Source organism: Leucopleurus acutus (genome assembly GCF_964270905.1).
Source record: "Leucopleurus acutus genome assembly, chromosome: 6".
Taxonomy (NCBI): Eukaryota; Metazoa; Chordata; class Mammalia; order Artiodactyla; family Delphinidae; genus Leucopleurus; species Leucopleurus acutus.
This window is the reverse complement of record NC_139149.1, coordinates 110077163-110095203: the sequence shown is the minus strand read 5'-3', so window position 1 is coordinate 110095203 and position 18041 is coordinate 110077163. Positions and strand designations below refer to the sequence as shown.

Sequence of the window (18041 nt, the reverse complement as noted above, 5' to 3'; positions counted from 1 at the left end):
TAGGAAATTAGGAAAAACAACAAGAATACAACTAGGGGTCAGGGCATTTGGGGCGGGGGGGGGGGCGGGGGGGCGGTGCAGAGGCAAAGGGCACTTCACTGTAGCTGAAACAAACTGAGAATGATGTGATAAATCAAAATGCTACTCAATCAACAAACACTGCTGGTTTAGACTAAAAGCAGAACACCCAGCCCCTCCTTCTGTATTTCCAGGATTGTTGATACAAATGCAGTAGCTTTTTAGTCAGAGGTGGATTTCCTTTAGGATACTATGGTCCAATTCTTTACAGACTCCTCTGGGCCTTGAGGATATCTATGGCCAGAGGAGCTAAGATGGAGCCTGTTTTTAAGGCTAAAAAGAAAGATAAAGGACAAAAGAATAGCAAGAAATATGTGGCCTCAGGGCAGACAAATAACCAAGAAGTCCTTTAGAACTTGCATCTTGGACACCTAAACAAATCAGATAGGAGGCTAAGAATGCCAACAATCCTCACAGCTGGGAACATCATAAGGTCACTCTATAGGGTCATAAGGTCCTCAGCACCATCTCCTTCTGGCAACTGCCCCTCCCACCCCACACCATTAACACAGCTCCAATAGGAGGTGCTATAGTCCTGTAAGAACCATACCCCTGCTGTCCCCAGCAAAGTAACCTAGAGGGGAAGGTAGACCCCGGACTAAAGTGTCTATTGAGGGGCTGAAGCTCCATGAAAGAAATGTAGGTGACCAGGCTTTCTATCAGGTGGAGAAAGCTGGTCTGCAGAGAGAGGATGCTGGGGGGAGGGGGGCCACGACAGTGAGTAAACAGAGAAACGCAGTGGCAGATGGACACTCACAATAGAGTTTGTGTCCCTGGTGAGAACTCTTGGTGAGACCCCAGTGCATTTCTGCCTTGAGTGTTTGACTCCTCCCTGAGATAAACTTTCACTAAATCTCTGCCTTGTTGGAAGAAAGGGAGTTCCAAGTAACACAGGGGCTACTTCCTAGGCATCACTGCTCCAGCCCTGTGCCTCAGAAAGGCAACTCTAATAAGGGTAGGGCTTAGACATTGCTCTCTCAACCTTTTAGAGGCCAAAACTGGAGCAGTGAAGACTAAGAGTGGCACCATCTTTTACTCTACCGTGTACTCCACATACCTACTTTTGGGGCTGGAGATCTGAAATGTGTCATTAAATGACACAGGAAGTAACATAAAAAAATGAAAATGTGTAAATAGATATGCCCATTTATTGTCACAAACTGAGAATAAAGCTCAATATTATATAAGCAAATGCAAATTAAATGCAATTTTTTCCCATGGACATCCTAAAGTGAACTCTCAAGATGATTTTGTGAAACCCTTTATCTTTCCCTTGAAAACAGTTGCTCTGAAATGTGGAAGAAATATGGAAACGTTTAAGAATTAAAGATTACATAAATATATAAGTGTAGTAAATACAGGTATATCATCTCTTTAAACAGTCCTTTTAAGAAACCATAAACAAAACGAAAAGACAACCTACAGACTGGGAGAAAATATTTGCTAACAATGCAACCGACAAGGGCTTAATTTTCAAAATACACAAACAGCTCATACAACTCAGCAACAACAACAAAAAAACCCAATTAAAAAGTGGGGGCTTCCCTGGTGGCACAGTGGTTGAGAGTCCGCCTGCCAATGCAGGGGACACGGGTTTGTGCCCCGGTCCGGGAAGATCCCACATGCCGCAGAGCGGCTGGGCCCGTGAGCCATGGCCGCTGAGCCTGTGCGTCCAGAGCCTGTGCTCCGCAACAGGAGAGGCCACAACAGTGAGAGGCCCGCGTACCACAAAAAAAAAAAAAAAAGGGCAGAAGATCTAGATAGACACTTCTCCAAAGAAGACATACAGATAGCCAATAGGCACATGAAAAGATGCTCAAAATCACTAAGTATTAGAGAAATGCAAATTAAAATTAAAATGAGGTACCACCTTACACGGGTCAGAATGGCCATCATCAAAAAAGTCTACAAATAACAAATGCTGGAAAGGGTGTAGAGAAAAGGGAACCCTCCTACACTGTCGGTGGGAATGTAAATTGGCTCAGCCATTATGGAAAACAGTATGGAGGTTCCTTAAAAAAACTAAAAATAGAGTTGCCATATGATCCAGCAATCCCACTCCTTGGCATATATCCAGAGGAAACGCTAATTTGAAAAGATACATGCACACAAATGTTCACAGCAGCACTATTTACAATAGCCAAGACATGGAAGCAACCTAAATGTCCACTGACAGATGAATGGATAAAGAAGATGTGGTGTATACACACAATGGAATACTACTCAGCCATAAAAAAGAATGAAATAATGTCATTTGCAGCAACTTGGATGGACCCAGAGATACTAGTGAAGTAAGTCAGAAAGAGAAAGACAAATACCATGAGATCACTTACATGTGGAATCTAAAATATGACACAAATTAACTTATTTACAAAACAGAAACAGACTCACAGACATAGAAAACAAACTTACGGTTACCAAAGGGGAAAGGTGTGTGTGGGGGTACATTAGGAGTTTGGGATTAACAGACACACACTACTACATATAAAACAGATAATCAACAAGGACCTGCTGTATAGCACAGGGAACTCTACTCAACATTCTGTAATAACCTGCATGGGAAAAGAACCTGAAAAAAGATGGATATATGTATAACTGAATCACTTTGCTGTACACCAGAAACTAACACAACATTGTAAATCAACTATACCTCAAAAACAAATTTTCTTCTAAAAAAAGTCTTTTTCAGAGTTATATGGCATCCAACAACAACCATTTAAAAACTAGAACTCCACAACTTCTCTTTCTTCAGTAGTTCCTGAGAAGCTACACATATGAGTGGAGGAAGAGTGAAAGAGGGAATTGGGGCAAAAACAAGGTGTTTACACTTAGAATCTCTCCATTCAAATGTCTGACTTGAGGTAAAGCAGAACATTTTAGAGTTAGAACATCGGAGTTCTCATTCAGAGAGAAAAGTCTTTTGGTTCAAAAGAAGAATCAGATAGCTGCCATGGCTCCAGAATAAATGTCTCAAAAATCAAGCTACTTTAGGAGGAGACACCTGAGGATCTGAGAGACAACCCTGCTCCTTAAGCATCAAAAATAATAAATAAGTAAATAAGGCAGGGAAGGGGTCCAAGAACAGCTAGTTTTGCAATTGCTAAATGTTAGATGACATAATTTATCATCCAAACCAGGACAATTCAGGGAATAAAGGGTGACACAATGAATAATTATGTGAGGACAACAGGCATAAACCTGGACTTTTCCTGGCAAGCCAAGACATTTGGTTACCCCTACTAAACTATGGCCATCTTGCCTCCCCTATGACCAGCCAACTTTTCTATTTCATTTACTCTGATTTAGCAAAGGCAAAGCACCCTCCACCTACAGCAAGGCCTAGCAGGGTCACCTGCATATAAATACTTGTCAGTGATGATGAAAATAAGTCTTTCTTAGCAATATCTGGTATTTCAAATCAGCAAACATCTACAATTCACCAGGAAGAATATGCCCATGTCATGGAATAACTTAACTCTTGAATCTCCCACCAACTACTCTGCTCCAGGCCAGGTAGTCAACAATTTGCCAGTTCCCCTATGTCTTAAATATTATCCTGACTCATCCTATCCTGCTCTCATTGTTGAAGGGATCAGAACAAGCTGATCCAATTGATCTAATTTGCCCCAAAGGTTAATTGTACTCTGTATTTACAACATTTACATAGCATTTACATTGTATTAGGTATTATAAGTAATCTAGAGATGATTTAAAATATACTGGCGGATGTACAAAGGTTATAGACAAATACTATGCCATTTTATACATAAGGGCATATTCTGGTATCCATGGGGGTCCTTGGAACCAACTCCGCTCAACCCCCGCCTGTGGATACAGAGGGCCAGGCTGTACATAAAATTGCCTTATCTCACGTCTCAACCCACCCCTAGTAGCATAAGCATTATCAGTTTTTAAAATCTCTATTTAATAGCCTCTGCCCCATTGTTTATTTGAATTTCTTTTATTTAGCCACTATCTGAATTGACTACTCATTTATCCAGTGCTTTTAGTCTTACAACCTGTTTGAAAAACAACATCTTTTAAGAGCTGAGAACATAAGATCTTATCACACCCAAGTTGGAATCCAAGACCCGCCATTTAGTACAAGTGTGCACAAAAGCTCTTGGGCAAAACATTTACTTTCTGAGTCTCGATTATTTACAAAAATGATAGGATGACTATTAAATTTTTAACATGAATAAAATGCCCAGGGTAGTACTGAAAACACGGGGAGAGCTTACTAATAAATGGCAGTTATCAGTCTGTATGAGCTTTTACTATTACTGAAGTAAATATTAACCTTTTGTCTATCATTATGCAAAGTTTTTTCGCATATTTACCTTAGTGTCTTTTCCCTTTCAATCACTTGACAGCAATGGAAATAAGCCTGCTTCTCATCCAAAGGTCTGATAAATATTCAGATAAATGTTCTAATTTATGTTTTTATTTGTTTTCTCATTCTCCCATCAGATTTATTTTCATAAAGGGGTAGCTTAATTATCAAACTCGATTTTCCCAAAGAACAAATAACCAATTATCTAAAAATCTTTTGCTAAACACTCCTTCCTCCTTCCCCACTGATGTATGATTTCACTTATGTATTAGGTGCATATATACCTCTCACTGAACTCCCTAAGTTGACTTTTTAAAAATCTGACTGTATTCTCTGGCCAAGAATACACTAATTTAACTTGGGAAATTTTCTTGCTTCATAACATTCAGTACTCACATTCAAGAACATGGTAACTCTCCATTCTTAAGTCTTTTTTTCACTCAGTTAAGTTTATACTAGTTTTCTTCAGAGATCCTAAACATTTCATATCAATCCCCCCAACTTAGGAATTTTATTTTTTGTTGCTATGATGAGATTTTTCTCCCAGTATTTTTATAACTGGGTATTGCTAACAAGAAAAATGCTACCAACATTTAAATATCTTTATGTGGTATACACCTATCTTATTAAACTCTCTTAGTTTTTCAGTTGATTCTGTTGGTTTTCCTAGGTTTAAGATTGCAACATCTGCAAATATTGCTATTTTCCACCATTTTTTTCAAGCAGTTATACCTTTTATTTGATGCATTCTTGCATTGGCCAGGATAATATCAAACATCAAAGGTGTATGGCACGCTTGTTTCATTTTCTGATTTCAAGGGGAATTCCACCAATGTTTTCCCATTTAGTAGGTTGTTTGCTGTTGGTTTAAAACAGATATTCTTTTAAAGAGTTCATAATCAGGAAGAACTGTTGAATTAGCATTGTTATCTTGGCACATACTGGTATGATACCGCATGTTCAATGTATGCTGATACCAGACCTCAAGGGTTCAAAAACTAGGCTCTGTGACTTACTGGCAATTTATCCTTGGACATATAATTTAACTTCTTGGCCTAAATTTCTTCACGCATAAAATGAGGGTAATAATAACAACCTCTTTCTTAGGGCTGTTTTGAGGACTGTTAACTGAGATAATATATTAGAGCAATGCCTGGCACACAGTAAATACCAAGCGTTATTTGTCTTCTTTAATTAAGAGAATTTCCTATTTAATTAAATTTGCTGGTGTTTTACTGAGAAATTTCATGGCTATTTCCACAAGTGAAATCGAAACATAGTTTTCTTCTTTTGTAATGTCTCAGCAGGTTGTCTCTCTTATATTTTATTGTGTTTTTAAGAGTTCATGCTGGTTTTTAAACATGAATTTTATACCTCCTGGTATTTTTGTAGAATCTAGAATAAATGAGATCGTTTATTGATAAGTTTTTCAAGATTTTTAAAAGAACTTATCCTGTCTATATTATAGAGGTCTGAAGATTCCCTCCTTTTTTTGGTTGGGAGACCACGGCCTTTAATATACATGTAATATATTCCATGATTAACAATCTATTGAAGTGCAGCAGCTCTTAAGACAATTCCTAAAAGCAACCAGTTCCACCTTTATCGTTAGCTCTTTCAAAGTTGCACATGACATACAAATTTAGAGCCACTGTCTTTCTCTCTGGTCACTTCCTTCCGGATGCACTGCTATGCCTTGTTCCTCTTCCCTATTCCTTCCTCTTCTTAACAACAACAAAAGCATCTGCAAAAGATAGCTGTGCCCTTTCCAAACACCTATGATAGCCTAGGCTAAGGGCACTCATCCCTCACTACATTTAATTTTAAAAGTGGGGGAGCTTTCATAAGATAAAAGAGAAAAAAGCTAACCCCCCCCCATAAGGTTTTAGCTTTTGTGAGGATGGAGTGCACTCCCCTACTGTCCAGTCCTCTTCCATCAACTTACTTCCAGTCACTCACTAGGTAGTCTTCAGGAACAAGAGCAAGACTAGCTCTTGGGTAAACAAATGGGTTATGACCAATCTTAAAGAACAGGGGTGAATGATTCTAACAATATAAAACTAGGAAGTATTTACTTTGCTGTGTGCACATACAGGAAGATGGTACCAGTTCTAGTTCCTCCTTGCCTACTTGAGAAGGCAAGGCACAGGGATGCGGGCCACTGTATCTGCAACTGATTTGCCAGATGCAGCCTAGGAAAAGTGTATTATTATAAAGCTATATTCTAATACAATAAACATAAGTAAAGTGATCTTGTAAAGACATCAAAATGACTTCTAAGTCCTAAAAAATATTCCAACTTAAATTATACGATTTAACATTTTTCAGACAATCTCAAATATGAATGAAACTATGAATCCTTACAGATCCATATCTTGGCTACATCCTAATCCAACACACTTAATAGAATCCTATTAGGAAAAGAAATAGTTAATAAATGGACAGTAGCTTCTAGAAGTTAACACTCTGCTAAGGACTCACCCCTTTCTGGAATCTGTCCAGCAATCATCAAGTTCACTGTCTATGATTTGTGGATTCCACCTTTTCCTCTTTTGGAAGAACAGTACATTAGCTTCTCTCCTCTTCCTGCACAGCTCTCTCTCTTCACAGCTCCTCAAAGACCCCTGACAGCTACTCAGTAATGTGCAAGTTGTCTCAGTCTCCTAGGATATCACACATCCTGACCAAAAAAACTTGATCTCATCTGTTTCTGTAACAGAAATTTCCTATGTTCCAGGATGATTCTACATTTCAATACCTTGTGGTGAAGGCAACAGAGTATGGTGGGATACAAGTGCACCCTCCGGGACCAGGGTTTCAAATTTAGGGCCCCTTTCTAGGTGTATGATTTCAGACCAATTACTTAGTTTCTTTTTCTCTGTTTACTCAACTGAAAATATGGTAATGAAAATAGGATTATTAAAGGAGTAAATGAGGTAAATATATATAGCGGTCTTAAACTTTATACCAGCAGGTAACATATATGTGCCATGTTAGTAATTATTTATTCTTTTTACCTCATTCCTCTTACTTACACAAGTACAGAATCTTTATGCTTCTTTAATACTGACTTGGTCTGCCTCAGTGATGCTGATTAGAACCTCTCATTTCAGAAACTTCAGGTCATACTGAGGACAAATGGGCAATAAAAGAAACAACAGGAGAAAATTTAATTAGGGATGGACAATGTAAATGCCTCAACAGGTGACAAAAATGACTGAAGCAGCCAGCTAAGTTCAGGACAATGGAGAACAGTCTACAAACTGGATTTGGCCCCCACCATTGTTAATACGCTCTAAATGTTCCTTTTCTTAGGTCAGGACACAAAAATTAAACCCTCAATAGCATTATAAAATACTGAGGATGGGGGAATTTTAAAAATGCAGAAATGGAGATAAAACAGGAAAGAACAACTTTTACCTTGTTCTTCTTTTAGTGAACTACAACTATAAGAATACTAAATTAACCACTGATATAGGTATGTACTTATTTGTATTTAATTACATGCTATAAAGAAAGATTATTCTAAACTTAAGATACTGTTAAAAAATAGTTTAAAAAATACAATAATATGGCATGAAGCAATTATGAGTCCATTTACAATTAGGAGGCAAATCAACTTTAAGTGGGTCCTTACGGCTATTTTAAAGCTTACTATTCCAAAGGGCTGATATCAGAGCAAATGATATATCCAGCTACAGATCAAAAAGAGTTCAGGTTCACCTGAAGGCCACTTTAACACTTTAAAAGTCCTAAAATATTTTTGAAAGTGTGTACAGTGCAGAAGGAGTTTTATAACTTCAGTTATCATAAAAGCTAAAAGGTATTGGGCACTTAAAGCATATCAGACACATTATGCAAAGCACTTCTTACTGAATCCTCCAATCCTCAAGACTACTTCATCCGTAGGTTCTACTCTTGCTATTTTACAGATGAGAAAGCTGAAGCAGAATGGACACAGAACACCCTGCCCAAGAAAACACAACCAGAATCTAAATCCAGGAATTCTAAAGCGAGAGCCCTTCCTCTTCTAGGCTGAACTTTAGTTTTCTCACTCACAAAACAATCTTGACAGTATCTTCTCACTCTAAATCTTAAGAGTTTATAAATTCATGTAACCTCACAGTGTTTCTCGAATTGAATGGTGAATTATTTCAGTAACTAATAACATACATTTAAAAATAGAACAAAATAAGAAGTATCAGAACACATGCACTGTACATAGGCAGGCCTAAGTATTGTTTCATGAAACTTCTTTTTCAGTTTTGACAGTGTGTTTATATATGTGCTGGGTCACTGATTAAAAATGGAATTTCTCACTGTGGGCTGAAGTTCAAAAAAAGGGGGGGCGGAGCTTGAAAAGCCACTCACCTAAAGCGTTCATTCTTTTACTTAACAAAACTGAAAATAAATTATTCCAACCTTAATTGAATTCCAACTTGCTGTAAGTAATCATTCCAATTAAAAAGTAAATGCTTTGAATTCCATACTAATAAGTATGGAAATAAGAGGTTCTCCCAAATTATGTTCCAACAGAACCCTCCTTCAAGGTGTTTGTGGGTACTTCCTGGGGAAAGGAGGTGTTCTTGTTACCAAATAAACTCGAAAATTGGGAAATACTGTACATTACATTTCCCTCCTGGACAGTCAAAATGCACATCATTAAAAACTCTGAAAAGCTCTGCAGAAAAACAATAACACGACCATCATCAAAAAATAAAAACTGATTAACTGTTTTTAATCCAATGCTTTCTAAACTTAAAATTTCTCTGGAACCTCTCCTACCAACTACTAATCTCTCATAAAACCATATTGTAAACAGAAAACCGAAAGATCTGCAAGGATCATTTTAATGACCTGAGTTTCTGTCTCCCTGCTGGAGAATCCAGAAAAAGTAAACTGGCTGATAACATGCCATCAAAGAGGGGAAGAGTTGTTTACCTGGACTAGGAAACCTCTGAGACTGACATATAGAACAGGACCCATTATAATGGGCAGTAAAGACTGCCTGTGGAACAAATTAATTCAGAATAGATGTCTGAGGAGTCATAAATGCTCAGGGGTGGTGAATATCACTCTCATCTCTTATCAGTTACAGAACCCTGGGCTAGAAACCATCCTATGATCTAAGCCAGCCTACCACCCTTTCACAGGTAGAGGATTAGTACCAATTATAACCAAAGAATACTATCTTGAGCATGTTCTTCACATCTTCAAATCTGTTTCTACATTTTTGGTCTTTTCTTTTCCATTCACATTGCCTTTAGTTAATATTTTTCCTTTCTGCAAAACAAACAGCTCATAACACTTCACAACATATAGTATTGATACTTAAAAGTTGACAGTGAAACTAGATGTGAGGCTTGAGGATTTGTTAATCATTAACTTACTAAGCTTGTACTTCACAACCACATAACACTAGATTGTAACCATTTATTCATAAGTACAAAAGAAGAAAATTTGAAAAATAAATACATTTTGATGTAACATTACCTGAAGCAGAAAACTACTGCATTGTGAAATAACACGAGGCACCCTGACCAACCAGAAGAAAAAATGTAAAAGCATGGTTACGTGCCACAGAGCTCACGTAAAGAAACTGACTTCAAGACCACAGGCAAAAGGAGAGGTGTCCAGTAGAGGGGGGAAAAGCCTACAGAAAGCTTACACATAGGATCACTGAAAATAAGAGCAAAAGAGACTGAAAGGGCTTTTCGGTCTGGTCCCTTTAGTATAATAATGGGACGACTGAAGCCTAGAGAGGTGGAAAGACTTGCCCAGAGTGACGTGATTAGTGAACGAGTCAGGACCCAGCCCAGATCTTCCAATTCCCAGGCTTCTGCATTGCCCACTATAACACAAAGCCTCCCATCTTCTCTACAAGACCAACATGAAAAATAAACACTACTTACTGGCCTAATAATCACTAATCAAATTATGACTCTATACAACTAGAGCATTTAGAAGAAAACATCTCATTTTGTGTTACAACATGTGGTTGCTGCCTAGAAACCTATTAATACCCTCTTAGGTATACTTACAAACCTTCATTCTAAAGTACTAAATCAAAAGAAGTCAGCAAGAAACCGAAACCCTATGGACTGAGATAAAACTATGTCATATGAGAGAGTCATACTGTCTCCGGGAGCACACATTTTGAAGTGAGGCAGATCTGGGTTCAAATCCTAGCTCAACTGTTCAATGTCTGTGTGACCTTGGACATGCCCTCACCTTGGCTTCCATCTGTAATGATGCTGGGGGATAATACCACTTGATTCTTCACCTATTTCAACTTTATATTCATACAACTACCCCCCTTCCAAAAAAAACTTGTCATCTACATCATGATTATAAACATTAGTACATTAAACACCTTTAAAAAAAGGATTAAGTGCCATAAAACATTTAACATATGAATACAATCTTTGTAAATTTTTTGTGAAAAAATTCAAAGAAGACATTACTGCATAAAGTATAAAATTAACTTTCTTTCAAGCAAACTGGATAAAGAACAAAGAACCAGACTCTACATCAGTCCTACAACTAATAAGCAGCACAACCCTACGCAAGTGACTCCACCTCGCAGAAAACTCCACCAGTTACAGCTCAAAGTCAGCCACACCCCATTCCAGTTATGGTGCAGGAAGAACCATTCGGACTACAGGGTTCCTAAAGCTCTCTTCTACTTGAAACAGTGTAGCATCAGCACCATCACAAAACTCAGTATGAATCGGCCCTGTTCTAAGCACTCTAGACATAGTAACTCGTTTAATCCCCCTACAATCTTCTCAGATGGTCTGTATCATTCCTATCCAAGGAATCTAAGCTAGAGAGAAGTGAAGGAATTTGCCTGAAGTTACAGAGCCCATAAGAGGGCTGAGGGGTTCAACAATCCAGGAGTCTGGTTGCATCTGTGCTTTTAACCACAGGTAATACTGGCTCTCAGAATCCTATAAATCCCAGAGCGGGCCTTAAACTATAGACATGTAAACAGAAAACTGTTAATGCTATTTCTTCCTTGTGTCCAAATACAGCTGATACATAATCTACTGTGGAGGGAGAGAACAGTGACTAACATGTTAAGGGTACCCTGTAAAAGAAAAAACTACAGTTCATTTGACAAAGTTATAAAGTAGCAACTTAAGATCAAGCTACAAAATGTGTATTTTGTTTCTCAAACATGTTATTAAAATAATCAAAGTGTTGTGATATTTTAACATTATCATACTTCCTTGGTTATAAAAATTTATCTGCTGGATAATGCTCCTAAGGAATAATTATCATATAAAACCAGAATGCCACTAAATATTGGTTAACTACATTTTCTGCCTCTGTAACCATGCACAGGAAAAAATATATATATACATATCAAGTAGCACACACAAACCTACAACTTAAACACTGTATTCTGAGTATGGAAATCTCAAATTAGACACAATGTACTAAGGGTTATGCAAATAGGTATGTGCCAGACACTGCCAACATAAACGGCCAGGGCAGGCTTGACCTCCCTCCTTTGGAGCTACTTCACACCTGACTGACTTCTTGCAATTCTCTGCATGCCACTCTTCCTTCCTCTGCCAACTTAACATCACAGTTGCTAAAAACCCACAATTCTGCCATCCCCTCACCCCTTCTATCTCAAGAGAAAAGTTAAAAGCACAGTGGCGCCAGGGAAGCTCAGTGGGGTAGAAAACAAATCACATTGGAGGACAACATACACATGCACACACATGCATGTGCACACACCCCCGCAAAATGCTGACTGCAATAAGCTGTTAACCTTAATTTCATCACCACAGTCTATCATCTGCCACCTAGTCTTGCAATAACTCTTTTCAGAATCCTTGGAAGGCCTAAGAAACAGAAGCAGAACAAACATTTAGCGTTTACTCCCAGACAAGTCTACTCTATAAATGGTGGTGGTACAAATATTTGCCTCACTGTGCTCTGCCCTCATACTCTGGACTGACAGGGTAGTGATTAGGGTCCAGTTGGATAGTCATTTGAGTGGTGAGACACATAAGTAAGAAGTCCCATAGATCAATTCCTTCTTTAATTAAGGATGGCTCCAAACTAGCCTTCTCTCCAATAGAAAACAGATTACAGACTGATGACCAAACTGTTACGCAATGTTTAGGCTACTTGGCTTGATCTGCATTCACACAAACACAAGATCTTTATATCTCAATAATTAAATAACAAAACAAGTCATAAGCAACCTAACACAAAGTTTCTAAGATTTGATCTTCTTTTCCACAATTTCATCACACAACAAAGTTTTACCAACATTTTGCCATTATATACACTAATCCACCTATCAGACTCCTGCTTCTATTAACACCAGAAAACACCCGTAAAATCAAATTTCTAAATAAAAGAAGCCACGGAAGACGGAAATTGATGTTTAAAATAGAGACACCACCAGAAAGGTAACCAGAAGACACTACCTGAAATGATGAAATCCTGCTGTATATATTGGATTTTGTATTTGCCTGCTAAGGTGAGGTGGGTGGAGGTAGGGGGGTGGGATTTGGGTTTGTGTCTGTATTTTATGACAGGTGGCACAACTGTGAATGATCAATGAACAACTCCTCTTGGAAAAAAGACGCTTGGTAAAATATGGCAGTAATTACAGAAATCTATAACCTACAAAAGTTGATCAAAAGAAAAATACATCAGTAAATATTCAAAAGTAATAAAGGATGCCTTGTGGTATACACATTTGCAAAATACAAATAAAGATTCAAATTAAACCATATTAGGACTTCCCTGGCGGTCCAGTGGTTAAGACTCTGTGCTTCCACTGTAGGGGGCATGGGTTCATTCGATCCCTGGTCGGGGAACTGAGATCCTGCATTCTCGGGGCGCAGCCAAAAAGATTAAAATAAATAAATAAAAATAAGACCAGATTATAAAACCAAGCCCCATACTTAAACTGGGCTTTCTCAGCTCTTCCTTTACAGTAACTTTATGAAAATTTATAGTCTAACTCAGCATCACACTTTAAATGCCATTAGAAAGAGAAACAGAGACCTCATTAATGCAGTTTAGACTGTAAAGCACAAGGGAAAAAACTGGTTTAAACAAGAACCTGCTAATGAACTAAAGTGATCTGCCTTGAAAAAAAAAAGTCCCTTTTGTTACAGCAGCAAATTATTTCACAACAAATTCTATATTTTACTAAAGAAATACCGACAGAAAAATGAAATACACCTAGCCTGAATCTTTGTGATGTTATGATCAAAAAGTAGTTAACCTATATGGATGGCCTTAGTATAAAGACTATTTTTTAGGGGCGGGGGGAGATGGGGTGGAGTGGGAAGGGGAGGTGCATCACAGTGTATGGGAGATATTATACCAGCTATGAAAGTAACCTTTTTATAGTGCCTTTTAAAAAAAAGTACATCCACTCATATAGCGGAAATGTGTGATCTCTTCCATACCTGATGACAACACACATCCCAAGTAATAAAACCTTTCTTCATTCAACAAGCAATAGGATCCAAATCTTACAGAGAAGTTAAAAAATAGTCTTCAAACAAGAAGGCTTTAGAAAAATTTCCGTCCACAGCAACAGTTATTAAGCATGACTACTGCATTTTATCTGAGGTAAATAAGGCTATCTTGTCAGAAAAAATAATACACTTAAGAAGAAAGACTTCCCTTACACTTCAGTAAAACTATTTTTATATGAAGATATTCAATGACAAAAATGAAAAGCCTAAGAAAAGCTATATATGCATAGCTTATTTCATTGTGTAAAAAAAAAAACATAAAAAGACTGAAAAGGAAATACGCAAAAATGTTAATAGTAACATAAGTGGTGAGATTACATAAGATAACTTTTAAAAATTCTACAGTACTTCCTGCAAAAGTCTTTTTTTTTAACTGAAAAAAAGTTGGCATTCACTTGTCATATAAACAAACAACAAATAAGTCCTTACAAAACCAACACAGGTTCTAAGCTGCTTCCATAGACCATACTTCTAGACTTCGAATAAAGGGGCTAATTATTTGCTAGTAATCTGGAAAAAAGGAACAAAATAAAGCCAAAGACTTTCATTTCTGGCTCTCCTATAAATATTTTCATAACTAAAAACTAATAAAGAAATTTTTACCTTTCTAAGAAAAGGTTCTATGTCCAACTTTCTATTAGTGACAATCTGATTTTTTAAAGCATCAGTTTAGACTGCTTTACACAAAAACCATCTCAAAGAACTAAGTTATGTTCAGTTCAGTAGTTCCAAAATGTAGACACCTAATACACAGTGCGAGAAGTTTTGATGCATTTTAGTGAACTGCACCAACAGAAACACCTCATTTTACACACACCTTTCCATTACTTCTTAAGAGCCTTATATCTAAAGAAGGTTTTTGCAAAAAGGTCCTTTGCTTAGCCTGGACGTGGATTTATTTGAATATCCGGGAAGCTGTCAAAATCGATCTCAAACTGCATTATATTCAAGGCACAGAATGTCACCTCTTTACTGGGCCTCCTTCTCTCCTTTCTTTCACAAGAGCGCCCTTAATATCCCCTAGCTTACATTTCCGGGCCCATGAGTCACTGAGAAATCAGCTCTAAGTTTCCTTAAAATGCCACTCAAACGGCTCCTCTACAGCATTCAACGATCTGCCCCCCCCAGCAACTCTTTGGCCTACCCCCAGTCCCCACTGTGGCCCTACGCAATAAACTGCACTATCTACTATTTCTAGACTATACCTTTTTACCTTTGTCCTCTAGCTTTGCGGCTGCTCCACATACCGTTCTCTTCTGCAACCCTCCCCTCTCCCAAATGCCGTCGGGCCTTCAAGACCCGCTTTGTACCGCCTCGCCCAAGAAGCCTTCCAGATTTCTGCTAGGCGGAAGTGATCGATCAGTCCGGTCTTCCCTGGGTAGCTTTCTAGCATTCTGTAGTTCTTTCACAGGACTTATCATCTCCTTCCCGGTATCGTGGTTATTTGTGTACTAGCCTTATCTCCTGCACCACAGCGTAAGCTCCTCGGGGGAGGGGACCGCGGGCCCGGGTTCCCCTTTGAATCCCTCTGGCGCGGACCGACCAGGGCGCCTGCACGCACTCAGCGCGCAGGCTGGTTCAACCGAACTCGGGAACGCTCCGACCGCACAATTCCTAACCAGAAATCGGTTAGGCATTTTCCCGAACTGAAGAACGCAGAGATGCTATCCGCCTCCTGATAACAGGAAGTTTACCAGGGACCAGAAGCGAGGTGGCCGGAGCCCTTGTGCAGTGGGAGTGACAGTTACCCGGGCCCGCACTCCCCTGTCCTCCCGGCTCCGGCCGCAGACGCCCCCACGCCGCCAGCCCCGCCACAGAACCGCGGAAAGCTGGCAGGAGAGCACGGGGCCTCCGGAGACCCGGCCGCAGGCCCGTGGGCGCCGCGCCGGCGAGGACGAGAGGGTAAGGCTCCGCGAGGAGCCCGGGCCGGGCGGAGAGGGCAGGCCGGGCCGCTCCCGCCGACTCCCGGGCTGGGGCCGCCGCCGCCACCCGAGAAAATGGAGGCAGCCCCGGAGCCGGTGACGGGCCGGGGCAGGGAGGCGGAAGCCGGGCTGGCGTCCGCGCCTCGAAAAGGGTCGGGCTGGGGGTCACTCACGGGGCTGGGCCGGGCGGCTCCCTCTCCGCCTCCGCGTCGTCGCCGTCTCCGTCCTCGGCCGCCGCCGCCTCGGGCTGCTCGCTCGGTCCCCGCGGCGCGGCTTGGGCGCTCGGCCCCTCCGTTGTCTTCCGCCCGCTCCTGCTCCCGGTGACAGGATCCCGCGGCAGCAGCGGCGGCTGCGCGAGCGGACGGCGGCCCAGGGACTCCCGCGGCGGCCGCCGCACTGCTGCTCTCGCTCGCTTGCTCCGGCTGCGGCTCTGCTGCGGGGCCCCGCACAGCCTTCGCCCGGCTCCCGGAGTCTCAGTCTCTCCCAGGCCGCGCCGCTCCCCGCTCCCGGCCCGAGCCCGGCTTTGACGTGCGTCTGCGCAGCCGCCGAGGGCGCGACGTCGGGCGGTGCCGCAACGGCCCCTTCGGCCTCGGGCGCCCTCTGGCGGCCGGGCGGACTCGGGGCGTAGGAGTCCGCGCCGAGCCGCAGCGGGAGGGGGAGCAGAGAAAAGCGGAAGCAGAGAACGGGAGTTCCTCTCCTTTCACCTGCAGCTGAGATGTTGGTGCTCAGCCCGGTCTCGTCATTCTAAGAACTCTAACCGAAGGAATCCTACGTCCACTGTCTGCGACCACTTCCTGAACTCTTAACAAAGCTCTATTTCTGCTAAAGGCCGGGGGCTGACTTGTGCAGACTCATTCCTTCCTACTTTCGAGGGACAGGTAACTCTCATTTTAGCATCCTCTGAGAGAGAGTGTAGAAAGTGATCGAATGACCCATATTAGTAGGATTCAAAAGCCTGGATTTAAATCTCAACTCCACCATTTAGTCTCTATGGGCTATTTCCTATCCCTGTTCCTACGTTCCTTCACATACACTCACACAGAAGTATAATAGCATAGTACCATAGGCTTATGAGGTTGAACGAGATAATGCATCGCAAAGCTCTGACAACAGACTCTGGTACATAAAAATGCCATACATGTATATTTTCATTTCTTTCTGTTGCTTTGCTTTTATTGTAACTGAACAGCTATTTTTGAGTATCTGTTGTGTGCCAAGCACTGTTCTAGGTGGTGGGGCACTGAACGAAACATTACCTGCTCCTGAGACAAACAACAAATAAACCAACATATGTATGATATCAAATGGTTTTTAGTACTATGGAGAAAAAGCACACAGGCTAAGGAGGCGAGCGAGTGCAGGGTATTGTTATTTCTAGCGCTCCCGCAGGGGGCAAGCTACTTGAAGAAAGAGCCTGCTGTGAGCTATGAGTATGGAAAAGCAGAAGGAACAGCAAGGACCAAGGCCCTGAGGTGGGGATGCCTTGGAGCCCAGCAAGGCAAGAGCCCTGAGGTGAGAGAGGAGAGATAAGAAGAGAGGGAGGCCATATAGACCAAAGTGAGGACTTCGGTTTTTACTCTGAATGAGAGCGGGAGATATTTGGAGGGTTTTGAGCAGAGAAAGGATGTGGTCTGACATTTCAAAAGAATTACTCTGGTTGTGGTGTGAAGCCCAGCCTGAAGGGCCTGAGAGTTTCATCCAGACCAGTTGGAAGGCTTTGGAAATAGTCCAGTGACAAGAAGACAGACTCAGCCCAGTGGAAGACTAAAGAAGTAGTCGTGTTCTAGACACATTTAAAAGGGGGAGCTGACATGACTTTGCTGAATTCTTTTTTTTTTTAAGATAGATTTTATTCATTTAAAAAATTTTTTTGTTTATTTATTTTTGGCTGCACTGGGTCTTCATTGCTGCGCACAGGCTTTCTCTAGTTGCGGCGAGCAGGGGCTACTCTTTGTTGTGGTGCATGGGCTTCTTATTGTGGTGGCTTTTGCAGCAGAGCACAGGCTCTAGGCACGTGGGCTTCAGTAGTTGTGGCACGTGGGCTCAGTAGTAGTGCTGCACGGGCTTAGTTGCTCCACAGCATGTGGGATCTTCCCAGACCAGGGTTTGAACCCGTGTCCCCTGCATTGGCAGGCAGATTCCTAACCACTGCGCCACCAGGGAAGCCTGATTTTGCTGATTTCTTAGTTT

At 40.9% G+C, this 18041-nt stretch overlaps 1 protein-coding gene across 2 annotated transcripts in view; it reads right to left on the bottom strand.

Annotated features, from left to right (window-relative positions):
• CAB39 (calcium binding protein 39) overlaps window positions 1–16321 on the bottom strand; it is an 86760-nt gene extending 70439 nt beyond the window's left edge. Inside the window, exon 1 of one of the 2 annotated variants that reach the window (XM_082841532.1) lies at window positions 16025–16321. The gene's annotated coding sequence lies outside the window, so the exon portion shown is untranslated. Of the gene's footprint in view, window positions 1–7446; window positions 8958–16024 lie in introns of those variants that run through there. The other variant, XM_082841531.1, reaches the window with a different exon arrangement.
• Between the last annotated feature and the right edge of the window lie 1720 nt (window positions 16322–18041).